Source organism: Trachypithecus francoisi, unplaced genomic scaffold, assembly GCF_009764315.1.
Source record: "Trachypithecus francoisi isolate TF-2019V2 unplaced genomic scaffold, Tfra_2.0 Lachesis_group16, whole genome shotgun sequence".
Lineage (NCBI taxonomy): Eukaryota > Metazoa > Chordata > Mammalia > Primates > Cercopithecidae > Trachypithecus > Trachypithecus francoisi.
In genome coordinates this window covers 24,707,276-24,734,544 of record NW_022681461.1, presented here as the reverse complement: position 1 = coordinate 24,734,544, position 27,269 = coordinate 24,707,276, and the positions used below count along the sequence as shown (strand labels likewise).

Below are 27,269 nucleotides of genomic sequence, written 5' to 3'. Positions count from 1 at the left end.
TAATAGAAATATAAAATGTAATTAGGTATGTATAATTATATTCTTAAATGTAATTTATTATTAAGCATATTATATTATTAAATATAATATATAGAAGATTCTTTATATTATTAAATATAACATATACATAAAATTCTACAAGTTATTCTTCATTTTAAAATACTAATACTAATACTGATAATTCATTTAACTCATCATTTTTATAAGCTACCTTTCTTGGAAAAACAATATCAGTAATAACATTAAAATACATTTTACTTGATGACTGAAGGCATACAAATGCATTAAAACATTTAAATATATTATTGTATTTTATTATATAAGGAAGAATTGAAAAATGAGAACGTATAAATGAGGTAAACATTTTTATATACCTCTATTGTGGCAATTTCATCGCTTTTTTTTTTACAGTTCTTTGTTTATGTGAACTCTGTTCCAAATGAATCCAAGACCTAGGGAAATACGAACGATATCTTGCTCATCCTCGAATTTTCAGCATCTAGCAAAATTTGGGGGGAATAATAGGTTCTTAATTAAGGATATACAATAAATTTTAACATCATAGCAAAACTAAGTGGAAAGTATAGAGAATTCCCATATACCCTCTTTCTCCACAGAGGCACAACTGCCAACTATTTGACCTCCCACACCAGAAGGGTGCACTGGTTACAATTGATGAACCTGCACTGTCAAATCACTATCACCCAAAGTCCATAGTTCACACTAGGGTTCACTCTTGGTGTTGCGCATTCTGTGGGTTTGGGCAAATATATAATGACATGGCTCCATTATTGTACTGTCATACAGAAGAGTTTCACTGCCCTAAAAATCCTCTGTGCTGTGACTATTCTTCTCTCCTCCTGCAAACCCTGGCAACCACCAATCATTTTACTGCAAAATTTAGCCTTTTCCAGATTTCCCTATAGTTGGAGTTATACAGTATGTAGCATTTTCAGACTGACTTTTTCACTTAATGATATGCATTTAAGCTTTCTCTATGTCTTTTTATGGTTTGATAACTCATTTCTTTTCAACACTGAGTAATAGTCCATTGTCTGAATGTAGCAGGTGTACTTATTTACTTACCAAAGAACAACATGGTTGCTTCCAGGTGTTGGCAATTGTGAGTAAATCTGCTGTAAACATCCATATGCAGATTTGTGTGTGGACTAGTTTTCAATTCACTTGGGTAAATACCAAGGAGTGTGATTTCTGGATCATATGGTAAAAGTATGTTTTATAAGAAATTGCTGAACTATCTTCCAAAGTGTCGGTACCATGTTGCATTCCCACTAGCAATAAACAAGAGCCCTTCTTCTTCCACACCTTTGCCAGCATTTGGTATTATCAGTGTTCTGAATTTTGGACATTCTAATAGGTATGTCGTGGTATCGCATTGTTGTTTTAATTCTCAATTTCCTACTAACATAAAATATTGAACCTTTTTTCCTATGTTTATTACCATCTGTAAATTTTATTTGGTGACTTGTCTGTTCAGGTCTTCTGTCCATATTTTAATAAATTTGTCCGTTGTCTTACTGTTGAGTTTTAAAAGTATTTTGGTATATTTTGGATAATCATCCTTCATCAGATGTATCTTTTGCAAATATTTTCTTCAGTCTGTCAGCTCATTTTAAAAAACATTTTCTTTGGCAGACCAGAAGTTTTTAATTTTAATAAAATTCAGCTTATTATTTATTTATTTCATGGGCCATGTCTTTAAGGGTGTATCTAAAAAGTTAGTGTTATATCCAAGATCATCAAGGTTTTCTCCTATGTTACCTTCTAGGAGTTTTATAGTTTTGTCTTCTTACATTTAGATCTATGGTCCACAATGAGCTATTTTTTGTGTGTGAAGGCTGTAAGGCATATACCTAGACTTATTTTTTGGCATGTGGACTTCCAGTTGTCCCAGCACAATTTGTTGAAAAGACTATCTTTGCTCCCTTATATCTTTGCTCCCTTGTAAAGGCCTTTGTTCCCTTGTCTAAGATTAGTTGACTCTATGTATGTGGATCTATTTCTGGGCTCTCTATTGTGTTCCATTAATGTATTTGTCTATCGTTTTGCCAATGCCATACTGTCTTGATTACTGAAGCTTTACAGTAAGTCTTGAATTCTGGTAGTGCAGGTTCTCCCACTTTGTTTCTCTTCTTCAACATAAAGTTGACTATTCTGGGTCTTTTGCCACTCCGTATAAACATTAGAAATAGTTTATCAAAATCCACAAAATAACTTGCTGGAATTTTTGTTTGTAATCTTATTCACTGTATAAATCAATTTGGGAGAATTTATATCTTGATAATATTGAGTCTTTGTAGCTATAAAACTGAAATATCTCTCCATTTGTTCGGTTTTTTTTGTTATCTTTCATAAGTGTTCTGCAGTTTTCCTCATATAGATCTTGTATATATTTTGTTTACATTTAATGGAAAGTATTCCATTTTTCTGGAGTGCTAATGTAAATGCTAACATGTTTTTAGTCTGAAATGCCACTTGTTCATCGCTGGTATATAAGAATGCACTTGACTTTTGTATGTTAACCTCATATCCCGCAACGTTGCTATAATCACTAATTTGTTCTAAGAATTTTTTTGATTATTGTAATGTCTTTTTCTGGTTTTGATACTGAGATAATACTGGCCTCATAAAATGAGGCATGGAGTATTCTCTCTGCTTCTATCTTCTGGAAGAGATATAGAAAATTGATACAATTTCTTCCTTAAATGTTTGACAGAATTCACTAGGGAACCAACCTAGGGTGTTGTGTGTTTTGGAAGGTTATTAACTATTGATTCAATTTCTTTTTACATATAGGCCCATTCATATTGTCTATTTATTCTTGTGTACATTTTGGCACATTGTGTCTTCCAAGAAATTGGTAGAATTTTGGGGTATAGAGCTGTTCATAATATTCCTTTATTTTCTTTAATGTTCATAGGTTCTACATTGATGTGCCATCTGTAATTTTAATTTTATATATTTACTTATTTATTTGTTGGTTTTTTTTTTTTTTTTTTTTTTTGAGACAGCATCACACTCTGTTACCCAGGCTGGAGTGCAGTGGCACAATCATGTCTCACTGCAGCCTCGACCTCCTGGGCTCAATCCTCCTGCCTCAGCCTCCTCAGCAGCTGGGACCACAGGCATAGATCACCAACTCTGACTATTTAAAAATATATATTTGTAGAGATGTGGTCTTACTATGCTGCCCAGGCTAGTTTTGAACTCTTGGACTCAAGTGATCCTCCCACCTCAGCCTCCCAAAGCTCTGGGATTACAGGTATGAGCCACTGCACCCAGTCCCATCTTTAATTTTTCATGTAAGTAATGTCTGCCTTATTTTTTTTTAAAGCTAGCCTGGCTAGAGGCTTATCAAGTTTATTTATCTTTTCAAAGAATCAATTTTTGGTTTTGCTGGTTTTCTCCATTGATTTCCTGTTTTCAATTTCATTAATTTTTTTCTCTAATTTGTTTTTTTTTTTTTTTCTTCTGCTACTTTGGGTTTAATTTGTTTTTTTTTCTAATTTTATAAGTTGAAACTTTAGATGATTAATTTTAGATCTTTCTTCTTTTCTAATATATGCATTCAATCTATATATCTTTCTCTAAGTGCTGCTTTAATGCTTTTCACACATTTTGATACATTGAATTTTCATTTTGTTTTAGTTGAAATATTGTTAAATTACTCTTGGGATTTATTTTTGGACACATGTTATTTTGAAAGGTATGGCTTAATCTTTAAGTATTTTAGAACTTTCTAGCTATTGTGTGGACATGTTTGTAGTTCATTTAGGTAAATACCAAGGAGTGTGATTTTTATTAAACTTGTTTGGATATGTTTTATGGTAAAAAATGTGGCCTATGTTGGTAAATGTTCCATGTTAGCTTAAGAAGAGTGTGTATTCTGCTATTGTTAGATGTAGTCTTTAGATGTCAATTTTATTCAGTTGATTGACAGTGCTGTTGAATTCAATTATATCCTTACTGATTTTCTGCCTGCTAAATCTACCTGACATATAGCTCTGACAGACGGGTGTTAAAGTCTCCAAATATACTAGTTGATTCATCTATTTCTCAATAAACTTCTATTAGTTTTTGCCTCATATATTTTGACACTTGGTTGTTAGGTACATACACATGAACAATTGCTATGTGCTCTTGGAGTATTGATTCCTTTACCATTATATAATGCCTCTCTTTACCCCGATAACTTTTCTTGCTCTAAAATGTGATCTGTCTGAAAATAATGTAGCTACTCCCACTTTCTTTTGATTAGTGTTAGCATGATATACTTTTCTCCATTATTATATACTTTTAATTTGTATTCATCTTTAAAGTAGTTTTTTGTAGATAATACATATTTAGGTCTTGTTTTTTTGATTCATCCACACAATTTCTGTTTTATAACTAGTATGTTTAGATCACTGACGTTTAAAGTGATAAAGTTGAATTAATATCTACTATATTTTTTATTGTATTTTGTTATCCTTGTTCTCTGTTTCTATTTTGGTCTTCCACGCCTTTTCCACATTTCGTGGTTTTAGTTAAACCTTTTATATGATTTTCTCTCCTTTCTTATCATATTAATTACACTTCTTTTTTTTAACCCTTTTTAGTGGTTGCCATAGAGTTTGCGATATACATTTACAACGAATCTATTTTCAAATAACACTGTACTGCTTCATGGATAGTGCAAATATTTTATAATAATTAAATGTTCCTAATTCCTTACTCCTGTACCTTCTATAATTGTCTTTCATTTCATTTATACGTCAGAACATATATACACACACACACATACATTTATATGCATATATAATCAAATAATTGCTATCATTATTATTTTCAGTAAACTGTTAACTATTTGATCAACTAATACTAGAAAACATTTTTTACGTTCAATTATTCTCTGATGTTTTTCATTTTTTGTGAATACCTGAGTTTTTGACCTATATTGCTTTCCTTCTCTCTGAAGAACATCTCTTAAATTTCTTATAAGACAGGTCTACGGGCAACAAGTTTCCTCCATTTTTTTTTTTTTAATAAGTTTTTATTTCTCCTTCCCTTTTTTTTTTCTTTTGACAGAGTTTCATTCTTGTAGCCCAGGCTGGAGTGCAATGACATGATCTTGGCTCACTGCAACCTCTGCTTCCCGGTTTCAAGCGATTCTCCTGCCTCAGGCTCCTGCATAACTGGGATTAAAAACGCCCACCACCATGCCCGGCTAATTTGTTTTGCAGTTTTAGTAGAGACTGGGTTTCACCATGTTGGCCAGGCTAGTCTTGAACTCCTGACCTCAGGTCATCTGCCCACCTCGGCCTCCCAAAGTGCTGGGATTACAGGCATGAACCACTATGCCTGGCCTCTCCTTCACTTTTTAAGGATTATTTCACAGGTTATATAATTCTAAGTTGGTGGATTTATTTTCTCTCAACACTTTGAATAATTTACTCCACTTTCTTCTTGCTTGCATGGTTCATTCAGTCATGATTTGTTGAGGTCTGTGTGTGGCAGGTAATCTAATAGAAGACCTGCCCTACACCCAGAGAGAAGGAATCCTTGCTTTAGTAAGTCAAGAGGCAAGTTGTCCTTGGGACCAAGGAAAATGTTTTTCCCTCCTAGACCATGATCTGGGTAGCAGAAGCCTGAATTCCCTGACCAGATAGCTCTGAGCCCCTTTCCAGTGCTTAAATAGTTGACTTAGTCAGACGTAATTCTCTTTGTTCCTCTATAGGTAAGGTGTTCTTTCCATCTGGCTTCTTTCAAGATTTTTCCCTTGCCTTTGATTTTGTTGTTTGAATACGGTATACCTAGGTGTAGGGTTTTTGGAATTTATTCTGCTTGTTATTCCCTCGGTTTCCTAGATCTTTGGTTTGGTTTGGTGTCTGAGATTAATTTGGGGAAATTCTCAGTCATTATTGTTTCAAATATTTCTTCTCCTTTTTTTTCTTTCAGTTTTTTTTCCATTATCTGTATGTTATACCCTCTGAACTGTCCCACAGTTCTCCGATATTCTGTTCTGTATTTTTCTATCTTTCTTCTGTTTGCTTTTCAATTTGGAAGTTTCTATTGTTATGTGCAGAAGCTCAGTGATTCTTTCTTCAGCTGTGTCCAATCTACTAATAAGCCCATCAAAGGAATTAATTTCTGTTTCATTGTTTTTGATCTAAGGCGCATCTTTTTGATGCTTTCTTAGAATTTGCATCTTTCTGCTTACATTATCTATCTGTTTTTGAAGGTTGTTCACTGTTTCTATTAAGTCTCTGCCATATTTTGAATGTTCCCTCCAAAACTCATGTTGCAACATAATCCCCAATGTGGCAGTCTTGAAAGGCAGGATCTTTAAAAGGTGACTGGATCATGAGTGCATTTATCCATGAGTGGATTAATGGCTTATCCTGGGAGGGTAACTGGTGGCTTTGTAAGAACAGGAAGAGAGACCTGTGCTAGCATGTTGGCATGCTTAGCCCCTCACCACATGATGTTCTGAACTACCTCAGGATGCTGCAGTGTCCCCACTAGAAAAGAATGCTCTCACCAGATGCAACCCTTGAGCAAATTGTTGACTATTCAATAATTTCAGAATAGGAAAGCTTTTTTTTTCCTATAAGAAATTCTTTTTCTTTATAAATCACCCAATTTTAGATATTCTGTTATAAGCAAAAGAATGTATACAAATTCCATTCTGAAACTTATTGTAAGTCAAATTAAATCACTTTTGTTAAAGGTCTAAAGGATCTAGCAAATTGTGTGTTTCAAAAGGAAAAATATGTATTCTTCTTACTGCTTTATGTATTCTAAATATATGTTCTAAATACCACATAAAGATAAAAATTTGGCTGGGCACGATGGTTCACGTCTGTAATCCCAGCACTTTGGGAGGCCGAGGTGGGTGGATCACCTGAGGTCAGGAGTTTGAGACCAGCCTGACCAATATGGTGAAACCTGTCGCTACTAAAATTACAAAAATTAGTCGGGAGTGGTGGCAGGTGCCTGTAGTCCCAGCTACTTAGGAGGCTGAGGCAGGAGAATTGCTTGAACATGGGAGGCAAAGGTTGCAGTGAGCCGAGATGGCACCACTGCACTCCAGCCTGGATGACAAAGCAAGATTTCAACTCAAAAATAAAATAGTAATAAAAAAAAGACAAACATTTATTATGGGCTTTAGAGAAAGTGCCTTATAACCTTCAACTTATTAGAGTATATTCATATAATACATGTCTTCTCTTATTTTCTAATTTTCATAGAGCTGAAAATGCAATGTAGTCAATTAAATATTCATTGCCAATGATAAACCCATTGGAAAATCTACCTGCTCAGACTTCTGGTTTCTGATTCAGCATGCAAGGAGCTTACCATGCTCATGTTTGCCTGTTTGAGTGTGTGTGTGGTGATATTCTATTGTTACATTCATTTGTTTATATTCTGTTAGTGAAGTTGAGCATCTTATTAATGTTGTTGGCCATCCATAATTCCTCTTCTGTGAAATGCAGCACCTCTTCTTCTTTTCAGTCCAGGATCAAAGCTACTTTTCTTTTCAAGGTCTAAGATCAATATAGCAATAGCATGTTGTTACCACTTTATTGTAACAACAAGTAACAAGCTGCACAAACTTAAAAACCAACTCTTCCAAATCCATCAGAGAGGTGAGGCCATAGGAAAAACTGCTACACCAAAATTTTAGAGACAGACAGGCAGATATAGAGAATTACAACTTACTGTACCAGAAACCTCCGTGGGAATCAATTCCAGGCTAGGAAAACCTAAGTTGTAATTAACAAATTGTTGGAGTCTCAATGTGAACAAGTCTGAGAGCTAAAACATGCAGGGGTACTAAGTCATAGGGGGAGGCCCACACTCCATTGATTGTATGATTATATAAGCAATGCATAATCTTTGTAAAACTTCAAAGAATACACCAAATTATAGGGAAGGATGAAAAAAGTCTTTTGAAATCCTGCTACTCTTATATATACTGATTTGTCATATTTTGGTTAAATTCATTGATGTATTTTTATGTAATATCACACTCATGTATAAAACAGCATAAATGGAAAAATATCTTACATACTGGGACACATATTTAATAAATACCGTTGTTTTTGTGAACTGACATATATTCTCCCTGTACTCCATCCTACCCTCCCTACCTTGTCCCCCACTCACCAATTATGCAACCAAAAGTTAACTACCTGGTATATGTCTTTCTATAACTTTCTCTGCTTTCTTACATTCATATACACATACATATAAATATGCATGGTACCTACGAAACACCTTTTGCCACTTTGTTTTACATAAATGGAATATTGTATCTGTTTCTCCATACTTGCTTTTTTCCTTTGGTGTTTATCAAGAACATATTTCCAGGGAAATATATATAGATCTGGGTCATTCTTTTAAATGGCTAGGTGATAATGTATGAAATTACCACAATATATTAAATTATGCCTCATTGTGTAGACATTTACTTTGTTTCCAAAATTGTCAAATATCTCTTTGTCACTATATCCTTATGCATTGAAACTTTTATTTTTATGGTATAGAATACTAAGAGTAGGATTACTGAATAAGAGGCTATGTGGATTATTAATTTTAACACATAGCACCAGAATGCTTTTCTAAAAGGCTATATCTGTTTATACTTCCACAAGTGATAGATGAGTGTTTCCTTCCTCTCTTGTTACCATGCTCATGTTTGCCTGTCTGAGTGTGTGTGTGTGTGTGTGGTGATATTCTATTGTTACATTCATTTGTTTACATTCTGTTAATGAAGTTGAGCATCTTATTAATGTTGTTAGCCGTCCATAATTCCTCTTCTGTAAAATGCACCACCTCCTCTTCTTTTCAGTCCAGGATCAAAACTACTTTTCTTTCAAGGTCTGAGATCAACGTAGCAATAGCATGGAAAATTAAAGTGCTCTCTGTGAGGCAGCGTTTTGGGGAAAATACAAGCCCTATACGTAAAATAGTGGTTTACTCACAAAACTCCAGACCATTCTCTGAATTGATTTGAAGTTGGTTAACAAAAGTAAAATAACTATTTTCCTGGAGTAAAAACGAAGGAGTTAATCACCTTAAGCTCCTGATAAACACTAATCAAATTTCTGTGTCTGTATACTTGCCTATTCTGAACATTTCATACATAAAGGAAATCATACAACAAGTTACTTTTTGTGTCTGGTTTCTTTCACATGGTAATTTCAAGTTTTGTCCATTTTGTAGCATGTATAAATTCTTCATTTTTTTTTTTTTTTGTTGCTCAATTATATTTCATTGTACAGCTATACCACATTTGTTTATTTATCAGTTGGTGGGCTTTTGGGTCAATCTAATCTTGGTTCAAATCCAAGTTTTAACATTGATTTCCTTTTTGAAGATGGGTGTGTTAAAAGAAAAAGGTTTAAATTCAATTTTATCAGCCTCAATACACTGAATTATACATAGAGACATATATATAAGATTGAATATTATATATCCAATACACTGGAATACACACACACACACACACTAGACCTCACAGGGTTTGTGAAGATTAAGTAAAACAATACATGTAAAATACAGTATCTGGCCCATGTAATAAGTACTCATATTAGTCAGGAAATCAGAAACCACACTAATTATAATAACAGAAAGAATTTAGTATGGGGAATAGCTAAAGAAGTAAAAAAGGAACATGAAGGGAACAGATAAATTAACTGCAGGAAGTAGCTTTGCCAGTAGGGCTGAGGGAAACAGGAAGGTGTTGGGGTGGGTTATCAGAGCCCAGACGCTGGGAGGGGTTCCCACAGAGCGAGATCCAGACAGTTCAGGGAAAGATTCTGCTTGTCTTACTCTGTTGTCTTTTAAGATGTTGTTTTTGCTGCTGCTAGGAAAAGGATCTGAGTAGGGAAATGTTGAAGGAATAGTAAGCAAATAGGATATGAGTCTGCCTTCCTCCCTTCTGCCTTCCGTTCTCCCGCCAGTGCCTTCTACTAACAGAACCTAGAAAGACACAATCTGGCAAGGGAGAAAAGTAGATTGCAGAGTCTCTGCTGGGCATAGAATGAAGAGTTCGGAACTGAGAAAAACTAGTTTAATAAACTGGCATAGTTCACTCCTTTGACCATTCTACATCTATGCATCTTTCTATTAATTTTTGAATTTCCATAAAGCAAAAGCTATGCTATTGTCTAGAAAGATGAAGCAACTATCCATCCTTTGCTCTCTCCTCTCTCTGAAAGAGAGAGTCATAAAGTCCCAACCACAGTAACAATTTCCAGAAAAAGTCATGGTATCAGTTTCTCAGTGATGTTCATTACTCCTCAAATTCTATCACAGTCCCACCTGGAAATTGGTAATATAAAGTCTAAAGTGTAAAAGTGCCATGATCCAATGAGTTATATGTAAAATAAGGAGAGAAAAAGAGAAAGAAAATAAATATAAATTAGCTAATTTGTATTACTACAAATATACCTGTAAGTAACAAGAAAGGCAGAAAGTTCATATCAATGCTCTTGTCCTCATTTCTGAAACTAATCACGGGAGCATGGTTAACATTTCTAACTTTCTTCTTTTGACGTCTATACCATGTCCACCTTGTCCTCAGCTGACTAGATTTCTTTACTAGTGGGCTTATCTAAACTTTTGTTTCTGAAGGATCTGAATCCTCAGTAACGGGCTTTTGTATAGTTGCTTAGTTTTCTAAGTGCAGTGGCACGATCTTGGCTCACTGCAGCCTCGACCTCCAGGGCTCAAGCAATCCTCCCACCTCAGCCTCCTGAGTAGCTGGGACTACAGGTGCATGCCACTAAGCCCCGCTAATTTTTGCATTTTTGTTGTTGTTGTTTTGTTTTTGGTAGAAGCAGGGTTTCACCATGTTGCTAAGGCTGGTCTTGAACTCCTGAGCTCAAGTGATCCACCCACCTTGGCCTCCCAAAGTTCTGAGATTACAGGCATGAGCCGCCGTGCCTGGCCTGGACATAAAGTGTTAATAGGTGCTCAGAGAATCCAGTCAGTATGCCCTCTGCCTCCCTCGTTGTTTGGAAGCTACTCAGGTTCCCTTTGGTAAATATGAACATCAATTGCTCTTCTCCATACAACAACCTCCTTCAAGTGTTGGCTCAATGGCATGAGCCCAAGGTGTCCAGGCTACAGTTTTAACTTCCAGTTTAATGGAGTTTTTGGTGTCTATGTGTACATTCCTTCCTTGGGATCTAACCATCTGTACACTAAGCTCAAGGTTTTCTTTCTCAGTTATAAGGAATTCCCTTGGATTGAGTGAGAGAAGACAATGAAGATGGAGTAGGTCTCAAAGGACGTGAAGGACAAATTGAGGCATTGAACCACCTTCTCATGTGCATCTCGAGCAAGCATGTTCACTCGATGATTAATTGCTTACCAAACTTACGACTTGGTGGACCATATAACACCCAGTTTATGAGGGGCAGTTCAGATTGCACAGCTATTTTGATGTTCCTTGGTCAGGCTTTCAGGCTCTACAAAGATCAAAAGCATTCCAGTAACTGTTTCTCAAAAAAAGAAGCGAATATGTTGAAGACATAGATTTGCTCCCAAACCCTAGAGGTCTGCATTGTAATCCTCCTATGAGGGCTTGCAAAAGACTCCATGTGGTGCCCCTGTATACCACTGACACTTAAGATCTTAGAAACTGCTGCTGATCTTCAAGGGGAAGTGTAGCTTGCACTGCAGTCTGCACTTGCTGGAGAGCCTTCACTTGCTCTGGTCTCCACTCAAATTTGGCAGTTTTAGATGTGACTCAATAAATGGAAACGGTAGCTGGGAATCAGATCTCTGAAGAAAGGATACTTGCTTCATGCTAGTACTACCAACGGGGTATGGGAAGGCTTGCTCTGGGAGTGCTGAAGGAAGCCGGGGCACTGCCGGGACAAAACCTACAGAAACAACAAGCAAATAGGAAGACCATGTTCCTTCTCTTATTTCTGTCTTTAAATTTCCCTTAGCTCCTTCACTGGTAGACTTTAACAGGAAAGCAGCTAGAAGGGGGCAAGATTATTTGCAGAGTTGTGACCTCAGTGTCAGAAAACTAAGCCAAAAGGGTAAGATAGCAGATGACACGGAATAGCTTAATAATCAGCACAGAATGAAACTGATCATCGACTTACTCTACTGCACAACATTTAGAAAAGCATCTTATACTGGCTTATTTTTCATATTACAGAAGTTGTGTGTATTTATTGTGGAAAATTTATAAAAAAGAATAAAATAAAAATTATTCATGATCACACTATTTCTAAATTTTGCTTCTATTACCCTTGTTATACACACACTGACACATTTGGAATGTTTTAAAAATGTTTTCAATAACTTGCATTAATAAATAAATACTTTTGTTGAAAATTGTTTGCAGTTATTGATATGTTAAATTATGAAGAAATGTCCACTTTACCCTTATTACACTGTGTTTGAATCTTAGAGATATTTACTCTCTATATAAATTCTTCCAAAAGTAGTATTTGCCACATGAAGAAAAGAAATTTCTTAGAGATATTTACTCTCTGTACAAGAAAAGCAAAATCTTCAAGATGTTTACTCTCTATATAAATTATTTTAAAAGTAGTATTGGCCACATTTAAAAAAAGCAATTTCTTGAATAGAAGTTTAGATGCAAACTTCCTCCTTCTCTACCCCTTCCTGTCTCTTTCCCTCCCTTCCTTCCTTCTTGTCTTTCTCTTCCCTCCCTTCCTTCTTTCCTTTATTCTTTCCTTCTTTTATCATGTTATGGTGTGAATATGAAGACATTACTTGGATTATTGCACATTCCTTTCTGGAGCAGAAATTATAACTAAAAATGCATATGAGGAGAGAGTTTTTGACTGTGGGTAGTGACGAGAACAGCTGGGATGTAGACTGCAGGAAATGGCAAGGACATTCAGCATAGATATAAATGGAATTGCTTAGCAGAAAAACTTGGAGTTTCTTGTGCTAGGAGCATAAATTTGAATTAATATATATATATATTCTTTCCTATAAATATAAAATGCTAAATCTTAAAACCATCTGTGCTCTTCCTGAAAGTTTGAAACTTGAATTTAGGTAAGTCAAATTTAAAAAGTCTAGGGATGCTGCTGTGTTGCCAAGCAACATTACTAATCTAAGATCTCACAATCAAGTGCCGTGAAAAATTTGGCCACAATAAATGTGTTCCCAGAGCAAGTGAGTCAGCATCAGCTATTTCAGGAAGAATTTGTAGGGAGCCCAAAAAGTCTCTCACGAGGATGAAATTATCTTCAGGATATTTTGCCTTTCTTTTGCAATGCAAACTTTTGCACCTCAACTCAGTGGTCCCCAAATCAGACATAGTGAAGGAGATAAAATGTATCCTAGTCCATCCTATGAAGGTCCACACATTGAAATGAGAGGATCACCTCCGTATGCAGAGACTAGAAACCCAGGCCCTTATTCAGAGGATGGAAGCCCGTGGCTAGAATCGACTAACTGGGAAGTGGGTGTCCCATATGGATCACCACATCAGACTGAAGAGCAAGAAGAGGATGAGAAAGTGTGCTTGTGCTCTTGTTCCTGGAAATGTTCCATTTAAATTCCAATACTTCTTTCCTTTCTTGTCCAAATATCAGTTCCACTTGCAGTTATTTTTTCTTTTATCTTGTTTTCCCTGCCCCGAAAGAACTGTCCTAAAATGAAATTTGTTAAAGATAGAAATTTGTCATTCTCTTTAATGAGTCTGGCCAAAGTGGAACTTCTGAGAATGGTAAGGAAATGATTCGAAATTGCTAGTTGGGCCTCCTCCCCGCCTATGAAGACATATGTTTATTTAAAAGCCAAAGAACTTTAAGCTTTGATTTCCTATGAAGTTAAGAAGGAGAATTGACGGAGACAACTCAGAAGAAAGCCCTTCTCCTCTCTGACGAGAATAAGAAGTGTAGAATGGATAATGATATTAACTTCTACAAATTGATTTATATCTTTACAATTTCTTCTTGGAATGTATACACCTTTCCTGGCTGTTCTTGAATGAAGATGTCAGCATCTGTTAATTGCTGGCCTAGAAAGTTGTGATTGGATTTAACCCAGTAGGGAAGGTCGGTTATCTACCAAAAGATTTTAATTAAACATGGAAAATACTTTTGGGTTTTAGTCTTTGAGAAGGTAGGACCCTTTACTTTTTATTATTCTTCTCCCATTCAGACATATATAGTTATTTTCTATAATGTTAAGTTATGTTGTTTGGGCTAGTTATTATAAATATGTGTGTACAATGCTTATATATGATAGGGCAATATTGTTAACCTGTTATTGTTAGTTATTATGTCAACTTATAGAAATGATATGATACTCCTGTATTCCTTTAGTGTGCCATTGTAGAACATTATTTGATGTAATTTTCTGAATTTTATAAAAGTGTTTCAATACAACTACTATGAATTTATTATTTATGTTACTGGGGTGCTGAAACTTACTTCATGCCAAATCAAATACTAAACTTGGAATTATATGGGTTATAGTTTTCAGGTTATTTAGATGTTTGCTATTTCAAATTGCTAATATTCTCAAATAAATAATTATTTACCTGATTTTTTTTGTAGCAGAATTTTGTAACACTGTGTAATGATTTAAACGTTATACCAGCTGATACTAGAAATTAAGGAAACATTAGAAACAAGAGAAAAAAGTTATTCTGCATTTGTAGCATTCAAATATGTAAAAGGTTAATTTCCTTCTAGTTTTTAACTATCTTTAACCCTTTTTGTCATTACAACATATCTTTCTTTTTCTCTAGTAACAAGTTTTTATATTCTTCTATGGTACACTCTATGATTTTTATATACTTCTATGAAAAAACTACATATAAAATATGTAAAATGCTATTGATCTGAAATACTACACGTATTGTATGTATATATAAATACTGTGTATAATGCTACACGTGCAATCTATATATCTATAGATAAGAAAATAATCTTTTCATTTAATTTTAAAGATTAGTACTAGTTTCTTATGTGAATCCAATGCCATATTAATATATATATTTGTGGTGATCCAGTAAGTCAGAAACAACGAAATATGTGTTTTGGTGGTTATAATGTATTTTTGCCCCATTATAAATGTGCTTGATTCAACAGTAGTGTGTAATTGTGGTTATCGTTTTAAACACTTGCTTCTGTTTCTTTGGAAAACATTTTTGTTGTTGTTGTTTCTTAATATAGCTGTGGTCATGAATATGGGCAAAATCACAAGTTTTGCCTTGAGATTTGCACTTAATCATCTCTTACTTTCTTTTTCTGAAATATGAAATTAATATTCTATAGGAAATAAAAGAAATTTGTAGTGGTTTAAACAATAATACTTCTGAAGAGGAATCATAATGTTGTTTAGTAAAATAGCCATATCTAATTTGGGATGTTTATTTTGGCAAGTATGCTTTCAAAATATTAACGTTTCCAAATTTGTGGTCATTTTTAGTAATATCCTGCCTACGTTGTATCTGGAGAAGAATGGTTAAAGAACAATATTGAATAAGTGCAAAGTGTTGCTATGATTCTCAAAATTAATCTACAATTTGACCTTACTTAAATGATCAATGTTACCTAAAGATAAATCATAGTCTCTGAGACTTGTAAATGTTTGTAAATATACCTCCTAATGCACCTAGTATGATTCACTAACACCTCAAATTTGTTTTTATGTGGCTTATCTAAAAGTATAAACCTGGGACTTAGATAGATAAACCTGTGGAGAAATCATGCCTAGAATCATATAAACCTGTCATGAAATATATATCCCTGGAGTCTTAATCAGTCACAAACACTCAGCTAGTAGCACAGCATAATGATTTAAAACACTGACATTGGACCAGATTGGCTGGCTTCAAATTCTGCTTTCGTCATTTACAAGCTGTATAACCTCAGGAAAGTTATTCAGTCTCTTTGTGCTTTAACTTATCATGTGTAAAATGGGAAAAATAATAGTACCTACTCTTGTAAGAATTAAATGAGCTAATGTATTTAAAGCACTAAGTCTGGCATATAGTAAGTGCCATGAAAATATAAGCTACTTTTCTGGTTACTATTAACTTAGCACCCTTCTATGCTCTATGAGGACTTTAAAAATACCTGCTTCCAAGAAAGCTTAAAATATAATACAGGAGATAAGAATTATACATAAGATACAATAGTGACAAAAATGTATTAGTGTAGCATTAATCTTCTACTTTTAAGATGACATTATTTCTGACATTTCTCGTCTTCAGTATGGTTATAGCCTTTACCTCTTCTAATACCAACAAATCTACTAGCTTGGTGACTTTGGAAAAGTTACTTAACCACTCTGTGACTCAGTTATTGTGAGGATTAATGAGTTAATAAGTGCAGGACTTACAGCAGTGCTTTGCATACAGTAAATTCTCCATGAGTATTAGCTATCATTATCATAATCATATTTTACATTTTACATAAGGCTATAGTCTTCACAGTTTCAATTTAGTGGTAACAAATCCTTACTGAGTGCCTAAAATGAGTGAAACACTACTAGGAAAAGTATGCTGAAAGACATTTAAAAAGTAGTTTCAATTAACAGTCATAATATTTATTAACTATCTTCTGTTACCCAATGTGTACTGTTGCAAGCTCTAATTATACCATGAAGAAAGAGTCAGAGCAAGAGTGAATGAGAAAGAGAGAGAGAAGTTCTGATAAAAAGAAATTTATAGTAGAAAGGAACCAAAAATTTTTCTTTCTTTCTTTCTTTTTTTTGGAGATGGAATCTCATACTATTGCTCAGGCTGGAGTGCAGTGGCACGATCTCTGCTTACTGCAACCTCTGCCTCCCAGGTTCAAGCAATTCTCCTGCCTCAGTAGCTGGAATTACGTGCCCACCACTATGCCCACTATGCCCGGCTAAGTTTTTGTATTTTCAGTAGAAATGGGGTTTCACTATGTTGCCCAGGCTGGTCTTGAACTCCTAACTTCATGATCCGCCTACCTCGACCTCCCAAAGTGCTGGGATTATAGGCATGAGCCATCTCTCCCAGCCAGAACCAATAAATTATTAAATGAATAACCAATGAGGTAACTTCAGATACTTATTATAATATGAGAAAATGTAAAAGGAATAAATGATTGAGAGTCATGGCATAGAATGTCCCAGCTAGGTTAGACAAGTCCTTTTTGGAAATGTGACCTAAAGAAAAAAATAAAAAACTTCAAAACATAAAGAAAAGAAAGAAAATGAAAATCTTCCAAAATACCAGAACTGCCAAAAGGGAGCAAAAGAAACGTATCATATATATGTTTATAGTCAATATAATATAAAATGGTAGAACCCAGTTAAAATATGTAAGTTATAACAATATATAAATGGACTTGTTTTTAACTTATTAAAGGCAGATATTTAGATTCGTTCACAAAACAGAAACAAAACTCTACATTGTAATGTGAAGTATGGTTTTAAAAAAGTAATTCAGAAAGTTTAAAATGAAAGGATGGACAATATATTTCCAGGAAAACATAGCAAAATGTCACATTGTTGATAACACTACTAGATTGATAACACTGCAAGGTATAATTTCACCTAAAAATAATTTAACAATATTAAGAAGAAAACACTAGAATGTTTAAGAAGTCTACAATTTATAATAAAGATAAAATAGTTACCTCAATAATAACAAATATATCTGATTTTTAAGTATTTACGAAAACATTCACCCAAATTTGTCTTCTATTAGATCACATAAAAGACCTCATTACATTCCAAAGAATAGACAATGCAAATAACATTCCCTGAACACAGTTCAACTAATTAGAAAAGATCAATTAATTTTCACTTGGAAATAAGCATTTCTATTAAATGACCATTGAGTCAAAAGGGAAGTAGAAACAAAATTTCAGCATTGCTAAAAACAATAATAATTAAGACATTATATGCCAGAATTTATAAGATGCAGCAAAAACAATGCTTGCAGAAAAATTTCACCAACCTTAATGAACAGAAAATACTAGTGGTACTTAAATAGTTTCAGAGCATAGGAAAGAAATACAAATGTCCAAATTTGTTTTAAGAAACAAGATTAATAATTTTTAAAATTAATAATTGAAAAAATAAATTATAGGATAACACATTAATATTGATGTCAACATCTTAAATAAAATATTAGCAAGTAGAATCTTACATCATTAATATATCCCAATCAGATTTGGTTTACTCTTGGAATGCAAAAGTGCTTCATTGTTAGGATAATATTAATAAATATTAGGTGATAACTTATATAATCACCTCTAAAGGCATTTGACACACTTAAACATCCATATAGACACCCTCAGTTATATATATATACAACACATATTTGTGTTATCTACTTTATACCAAAAGTCAGCATAATACTGCTCATATCATTTTATAGCACCCAAATGATTAACTTATAATCCATCTAGCCTTTAGCTGTAGCTTCTTGTTTACAATATGTTAATAGAGGTAGGAGGAAGAGAAATTCTAGTCAGACAGGGGTGTGTGACCAGAGAAACCCAAGCTTTAAGCCAAAAAAAAAAAGTGGCCAAAAGTGAGAACTTCTATTCCTATTTGCTCACCCTCTCCTGACTGATTTTTTCTGAATAATGCCCTTTTACCAATAGAATGTTGTCTTTTCCAAAACTACCTACAGCCCACCCATCCCCATCCTGTGCCTATAAAGACTCCAGACTCAGTCAACAAAAGGGGAGATTGCTGGACTTCATGGAGAAAACTGGAATTTGGGGAATAGATGGCCAAACTTCGGGGAAGAGACAGCCGAACTATGGAAGAGATTACCCGACTTCAGGGGAAGACAACCTGCCCATCCTATCCCCTCTCCAGCTCCCCTCTCTGCTAAGAGCCATTTTCATTGCTTAATAAAAACTATTTGTTTGCCTATTGCCTCTGGATGCTTTTTTATTATGATAGCTGTGTTGAACAGTTGCAACAGAGAGCATAAGGCTCACCACAACCTAATATATTTATCATTTTTAGAGAAAGTTTGTTGAGCCCTGTTATAGGCTGTGCTAGGAGTTTTGTCTTTGTGAAAAAGTGATAGAATGCCATCATCTGTGTGGGAAAGATGCCTCTTGTTATAATGTGGTGAATTCACTAAATAATTAGTAGATTGATTATAAAGCAATGAGGTAGTAGTTCAGGTGAGAGATGAAGATGTATTAGGTGGTATCTCATTGTGGTTTTGATCTGCATTTCACTAATGATTAGTGAAATGCTGAGCATTTTCATATGCTTATTGGCTACTTGTGTATCTTCTTTGAAGAAATGTCTTCAGTTCCTCTGCTCATTTTTTAATTGAGTTGTTTTTTTTGTGTGTGTGTTGAGGAATAGGAGCACTTTGTGTATTTTTGATATTTACCCCTTGTCAGATATATGATTTGCAAATATTTTCTCTCATTCTGTAGGTTACATTTTCACTCTGTTAACAGTGTCCTTTGATGCACAGAAGTTATTAAGAATAATATAGTACAATTTATCAATTTTTTCTTTTGTATCCTGAAATTTTCATGTCATACACAAGAAATAATTGCCAAATCCAATCTCATAAAGTTTTCCACTATACTTCCTTCTAAGATTTTTATGTTTTTATCTTTTCCATTTAGGTCCTTTGATCCATTTTGAATTTTGATATATGATATAATGTAAGGATCCAAGTTCATTCTTTGCATGTGAATATTCAATTTTTTCAGCACCATTTGCTGAAAAGACTGTCTTTTCCTCATTGAATCATCCTGGCATGCTGGTCTAAAATCATTTGACTACATATTCAACTGTTTATTTCTGGACTCTCTATTTGATTCCATTGGCTTACATATCTGTCTTATGCTAAATAGAACCATACTGTTTTGATTGCTATAGCTTTATAATAAGTTGTGAAAGCAGGAAGTGTGAGATCTCCAACTTTTTTCTTTTCAATATTGCTTTGTCTGTTTAGGTCCCTTCAATCTCAAATGAATTTCAGGATAGATTTTTCTATTTATGCAAATAATACCATTGGGATTTTGACAGAGATTACACTAAACTTGTGGATTACTCTTGGTAGTATTGACTTCTCAACCATTTCAAATATTCCAATCCATGAACATGAGCTGTCTTTCCATTTATTTGTGTCCTCTTTAATTTCTTTCAGCAACATTTTGTGGCTTTTGGCATGCAAGTCAAGTCTTTCACCTCACTGTTAGGTTTTATCATAAGTGGTTTTTTTTGTTCTTTTTTTTTTTTGATGCTATTGTAAACAGAATTTTTAAAATTTCCTTTTCAGGTTGTTCTTTGTTAATGCATACAAACACAACTAATTTTTGCATGTTGATTTTGTATCCTGCCACTGAGTTGATTTCATTTATTAGTTCTAACAGTTTCTTTCTGGTGGAATCTTTAGGGTTTTCTACATGCAAAATCATATCAGTGAACAGAGATAATTTTACTTTTTCCTTTCCAGTTGGTTGCCTTTGATTTCTTTTTCTTGCCCAATTGCTCTGGCTAGACCTTCCGGCACTATGTTAAACAGAAGTGGCAAAAGTGGGCATTCTTATCTTCTTTCTGATCTTGGAGGAAAAATCTTCAGTCTTCTACCAGTAAGTATAACATTGGCTATAGGCTTTTTATATATGAACTTTATTATGTTGAGGTAGTTTGCTTTTATTCCTAGTTTACTGCATAGTTTTTTATTTTTAATAAAATCATGTTGAATCTTGTCAAGTACATTTTCGATAACAATTGAGATGATCAGTAAATTTTTGTCTGTCATTACATTCATGTGGTGGATTACATTGTTTGATTTTTGTATATTGAAATATTGTGCCATTCCAGGGATAAATTCTAATTGGTCATGGTATATCTCTTAGTCCATTTGTGTTGCTATAAAGGAATATTTGAGGCTAGGTTAATTTACAAGGAAAATTTGGCTCAGGGTTTGGCAGGCTGTGTAAGAAGCATAGTGCCAGCATCTGTTTCTGATGAGGGGTTAAGGCTGCTTTCACTCATAGAAAAAGGTGAAGGGAAGCCAGCATGTGCAGAGCTCACGTGGCCAGAAAGGCAAGAGAAAGAGGAAAAAGAGGTATCAGGTTCTTTTTAGCAATCAGCTCTTGTGGGAACTAGCAGAGCAAGAATTCACTCATTACCACAAAGATGGCATTAAGCCATTCATGAATAATCCACCCCCATGACCCAAAGACCTCCTAACTAGGATTCACCTCCAACACTGGGGATTAAATTTCAACCTGAGATTTGGAGGGGACAAACAAACCAAATTATTGCAGTGTACAATCCTTTACCTACACCGTTGAACTCAGTTTGCTAATATTTTGTCAAGAATTTCTGCACCAATGTTCATCAGGGATATTGATCTGTAGTTTTCTTACAGTGTCTTTGTCTGGTTTTGTTATCGGGATAATGTTAGCCTCATATAATGAGTTTGGAAGTGTTCCCTCCTCTTCAGTTTCTGGAAGCGTTTGAAAAGAAGTGGTGTTAATTCTTCTTTAAATGTGTGGTAGAACGCACCAGTGAAGACATCTAGTGCTGGGTTTTTCTTTGTTGGGAGAATACTGATTATTGATTCAATCTCCTTGCTAGTCATACTTCTGTTCAAATTTTCTTTTTCTTCATGATTCGGGCTTAATAGCGTGTATGTTTCTAGGAATTTATTTATTTAATCTAGATTATCTAATATTTTGGCATACAAACCATTCATATTCTTTGGTAATTCTTTTAACCTCCAATTTGTAGTCTTTGTTCAATTTATGAGTCCTTAATTGTCCAGTTTCATGTTATGTATCATGGCTGGGCCAATGACTCTTTCCCTTCTTGGCCCCATGGGATTCACCCCAGCCAGTGAGTCACAACCATACTCCCAAGAGCCAAACCACCATCTGAGCTACTATGGCCACTGTCCTGAAGGTGTTTTAGAATAAGGTGTTGTGGTAGTGATGGAGAAAAGTGGCTGGCTTGAGGTTTGTTTAAGAGGAAAAATAAAAGATTTAGTGATGAATTGGATATATGAAATGAAGGAGAAAAGAGGTCAGAGAAGACTTGTAATTTCTGGCTCATGCAACCAGAGAGAAAGCAATATTATCCACTGAGTTAGAAAATGCCTAAAGGAGGACAAGTGCATTGCTTATTGATTTTTACTCTGAGGAGGAGATTATGAGTTAAGTTTAGATGTACCAATTTTGAAGTTACTTTTAAATATCCAAAAGAAGATATCTATTAGACACTTGGATATACAATTCTGGCATTTAAAGAAGAATTCTAATTTCATATACATCTTCTCCTATGGGTTATTGAAAAATTTAGAACCAACCCTAAAGATCAGAATTATTCTGAAAATATTAGATATGAAGACCTCTTCTCATTGGGATTCGATCTCCCCCAACATAAGGTGGAGAAACTAGAGAATGGCAGGAATCCTCTACAGGCAGGTATCAAATGGACACAGAAGAGCTGGAGGAGGAAAACATATTCCACTGATGATGGACCACTCCAAGAGAAAAAGAAATAGACAAGATGCAGGGCTATTCATTATGTCCTCCGATAGAGGAAGCTATCACCAGTGAATGCCAGATTCTCACTAAATTTACCAAACAGGCAAGCTATTTCTCTATCCAAGGGAGAAATGGCAAGGTAGAGGGAGGAACCAGAAGTGTTTGTTCTCATACTGTTCTGTGTTAGGGAATGGGGGCTGAAAAACCATTTCTTTTATGACAATGCGAGGCATTGTGATAGGATGAAGTTGAGTGGCTAAAGGTTTCCCTTTAATAAAATAAACCAAAATCATGTAAAGAACAAAGAACAGAAATTTGAGTTCAAAATTATTTTGTTATATTCTAATTTTAGAAAGGAGAAACTATTGAGCTAAGTTTATATAAAAAAAAGAATTAACATAATTACATTTTTAATAAGCAAGGATGATGGTATATTAGTGTACATAAAAAGATATTATAAGAAGACTATAGATGGCTGCCTAGAAGTAGCTTTCCAGGGCTTGGTCATTGTCATGAGCCAAGTGTTCATGGAAAGATAAAACCTCCACAGCCTGAACTTAACCAACAATAACGAAGCCTAAATGTTTTATCTCTTGAAGATATTCACTGTGGTGAATAGCAGATTTAATGTAATTGGTCTACTAGGAAATATCTTACAAGACTTTTTAAGTACGGCTGCAAAACAGTTTCACTCTTACTTAGCTATTATTCCATACAGAGCTACTATAGAGCTAAATTTTGAGCTCTTACTACTATGCTGGTTAATCACTCATTGACTATATTTTCAGTGGGAAAATAATAGATATCTTGTTACAAAGTTAAACAGCCTTTTATGTAAGTAATATCTTTTGTTAGTAATGCTAATGGGGAATTTTCTTTTATAATTTTAATTTCTGCTTTCTAGTTGTTCATAAACTCAAAAGGTATGCATATTTGTTGTTAAAACTCAAACATTATGAAGGTAGACATAGCATCAGAATACTGTGTGGTATTCAGAACTTAGTACCAGCCACTTCTCTCCATCTCCACCTACACCTTATTCTAAAACATCTTCATGACAGTGGCTGTATAGTAGCTCAGACAGTGGGCTAGCTTCTGGGAGTGTTGGTGTGACCCACTGGCTGGAGTGATTCCCATGCGGCCAGTTTTTGCACCTTCTAGAGGGCATTTCACCTTCTCCCTCTTTCTCTCCAGAGTATCATAATTCACAATTCCCACAGTATGCCTTTACAGAACTTTATTCATGCATTTACACATTTATGTAACTTTTCTAACATATGGAAAATCATACTGCGTACTACTAATATTTTCATTATTTCCCTTGGTACTATTTTTATTTAACTTGCTTTTCTGACTCCATCTAAACCTCTAAATTGGCACATATAGAACTGCTTGGTTAACTGTAACAACTGCAAGGTAATATTTAGCACTGTGTGAACACAAGATATTTTGCATTATTCAGAACCCAAAACAACATTTTTGTAATAATACTTAGCATAATATTGGCAGACCTTTGGAAATAACTATTTTAGCTGTATGTTGAAACTACAGACCGCTTTTTATGATTAATATCACAAGAGATACAGTGAAACTTAACAGAAAGACCATTGGACCAGAATGAGCCCTTGCACTAACTTAGTCATTTGACCTTCTGGGATTTACTGTCCTTATTTGCAAACTAGAAGATGTTGGTCCAGATTTTTTTCAATAGTCCTGCCAGCCCTAGAATGGTATATATGCACAGTATTGGAATTCCTAGTTTTCATTAAGAACATTTCCTATTTGGAAAGTCTTAAATACCTACCTTCACTCAACACTATGGACAAACTGAGTAACAACAATATATGTTATCTGTTGTGCATGTCAGATATTCATTGGGAAATTATTTTTTTCTGGTAGCTTCTTCAATGATTACCTCCAACAATAAATATTTCCCAAAAAGTACTGGCGCCATTTTAGATATTGAGTTCAATTTAAAATAAAGAAATTAAGAGCCTGAGTAGAAATTAAAGTATAAGTAGTTTGAGGGATAAAATCAAGTGAACTAAAATAAAAATTTATATTTGAAGTGAAGAGGGAATGTCCCTTTAGTTGTGGCAAATATATGCAGGCGGGAAAAAACACAAATAAAAAACGTATGGAAATAATATGTGGGAGAATAAAATGTTTGGGTAGCAATTGCTGGGGAATGAAACTATGGCGTCATTCTGCTTCCTGGAAAGGAACTGCTGCTCCCCCTTGTGGCAAGTGTGAAAAGCTGGCATCCTGTTATAAAAGGTATTTCATTCTAACGCAAAATGATACAAGAAACGTCTGAATTATAGTGACACGCTGCTTTGAAGGGGGAAATAAATGGCATATGTATGCAACTCACGTAATGATTCTATCCCAGATATAGGCTTAATGTCACCAAAAGAAAAGGACAGAGGATGTAAGGTTGTGGCTAGAGAGACCACAAAGGCTGACTGTGGTCAACACATGTAATTGGTTAGTCAACACCTACTTAACAAATATGTGTTAAGTCAATGTTAACAATTTTGTAAGTTTTGGAAGAGTCAGTACTGAGAATAGTACAAGGTAATATTAAACAGTCATTTTTCAAAAGTATGCCACTCAACTGGAAAGAAAAAATATAAAACAGCCACAAGGAGACAGTTAATTATAAGGGAGTAGATTCTGTACCATACTGAATGGCTTAGAATAGAGAGATTATTGTGGTTACAGAGAGAGGCTTTTAATATATCAAGTAGAAAAGCATAATAAGCAGGAACATCGTCAATATTGCTAGAGTTTTGTCTGTATAGACTAAGAGCAAGAAAGAGTACCTAAGGTAAGATTAAGTAACCTTGCACTAAGTGCTTTAGATTTTATCCCATTTATTTTATAGATGAATGATTGTATAGATGAATAGAGAAGTGGCATATGGTCAAATGTTTCAGGAAGTTTAATCTGGGAAAATGTATGTAATAAATTTCTCTTAAGTGCATGTAAATTTAAATGTTTAAAAGAGGTATGATCAAAAAATAAAGTTGTACCTCTCTAGTCCATCATTCCCTATTTCCTTACTCTGCTTTTTTCATGTAATTTATTACTACCTGACATTATATTATTACACATGCATTTTTCTGTTTGCTTGTATCACTAACTGGCTGTGAGTTTCATGAGGGTAGGGGCTCTGTTGCTTGTGCTTACTGGTGTATCCCTAACTTCTAAGATAGGATATTTGACTAATAAATGGTGGACATTTGATAAATATTTGTTAATATTAGAAATAAATCTATATTTAAAAGCAAGAGGCTTGAGGCAGGAAGAACAATAGTCTGTTTATCAAGATGATAAAACTTGCTCTTGGAGAGAGGAAGGAAATGAGGATAAAAAAGAAGCATTCAATATTTTGAAGAATGAATAAAGTAGACTTTATAACTCACTGAATATGGCTGATGAGGAAGAAAGAAGACTCGCAAATTGCTGAGGCTTCAAGATTATGTGCATGGAAAGATGGTGACAGTGGTGAAAACCATTAGGGCAGGCTGGCATGGTGGCTCACGCCTGCAATCCTAGCACTTTGGGAGGCCGAGGTAGGGGGATCACTTGAGGTCAACAGTTCAAAACCAGCCTGGCCAACATGGGGAAACCTTGTCTCTACTAAAAAAAAAAAAAAAAAAACATTAGCCAGGTATGGTGGTGGGCCTCTATAATCCCAGCTACTTGGAAGGCTAAGACAGGAGAATTGTTTGAACCCGGGAGGCAGAGGTTGCAGTAAGCTGAGATCGCGCCACTACATTCTAGCCTAGGCCACAGAGTGGGACTCCGTCTCAAAATAAAAAAAAATATATATATATATAATAATTATATATATATAGGCAGTCAGTTTGGAAGCATGTTTTGGTAAGATAATAGATTAAACTTTTGACTCAGAGAGTCTGAGTTGAGGAACAGTTAGAGATATCTGATTAGAGTCCAGGAGACAGGGCGGAGTTGGAGATTTTGCTTTACCTTAGGGATGATAGTTAAAGGCGTGAGTTTAGATAAGGTTTCTGTGAGGCAAACTCTAGATGCAGTGAGAAAGAAGACAGAAAAATAAACTTTATGCCTATTTAAGCCATCTTGAAAACTGTCTTGAAAATCGAATTCTGGCCCATTCATAATTTATGCATTCATCCCACACATATATTGTGAGTTCTGAATAATACAAATGCTATGAGGATTATGAGGAACTCACAACTTAGTAGTGGAGACAAACAAAAAGGGAAGATGCACACACATGATTTATCTAAATAAATCAGCCACTCTGTCTCCAGCCAACTGTGGACCTTGCGGTCTTTCAAAGCAAGTCGAATTTTAGGAGACAATTTATAATACCAAAATATAGGACACTAATTAAAATGTGTGGGCCAAACAAAACATGTTTGCTAGCCAGATGTAATGTGCAACCCATCTTAACGTATTTGCAATCAGGAAGACAGTCTTTTCTCTACCTTACCTCTTAAATTAGACAGTCTAAGGGGAGGATGCTTTTAGTCCCACGAGAATCAGATTAAATATTTAACAATTTAGTAGCAAGGGACATTTTGGGGAAGTCTGGTATACTGGTAGGCAGGTTCACTCTTATTAGCACATCTTTATTCATTTATTTATTTAACAAATAACTATACAACCTACACTACCTGGTAGGAACTCAGCATATAATGGCGATCAAATTAGAAACATCAACATTTTGTTCAGGGAAATTTCATCAGATAGGAAAAGATTTAGGGTCATTACCAATGGAAGGAAGAACTC

General features: G+C 34.7%; 1 long non-coding RNA gene across 1 annotated transcript in view; it reads right to left on the bottom strand.

Moving 5' to 3' along the window:
• Positions 1-380: 380 nt before the first annotated feature.
• Positions 381-27,269, bottom strand: part of LOC117098467 — a 41,473-nt gene continuing 14,584 nt past the window's right edge. The window contains exon 3 of the long non-coding RNA XR_004443423.1: positions 381-499. This is a non-coding gene — a long non-coding RNA (uncharacterized LOC117098467). The remainder of the gene's footprint in view (positions 500-27,269) is intronic.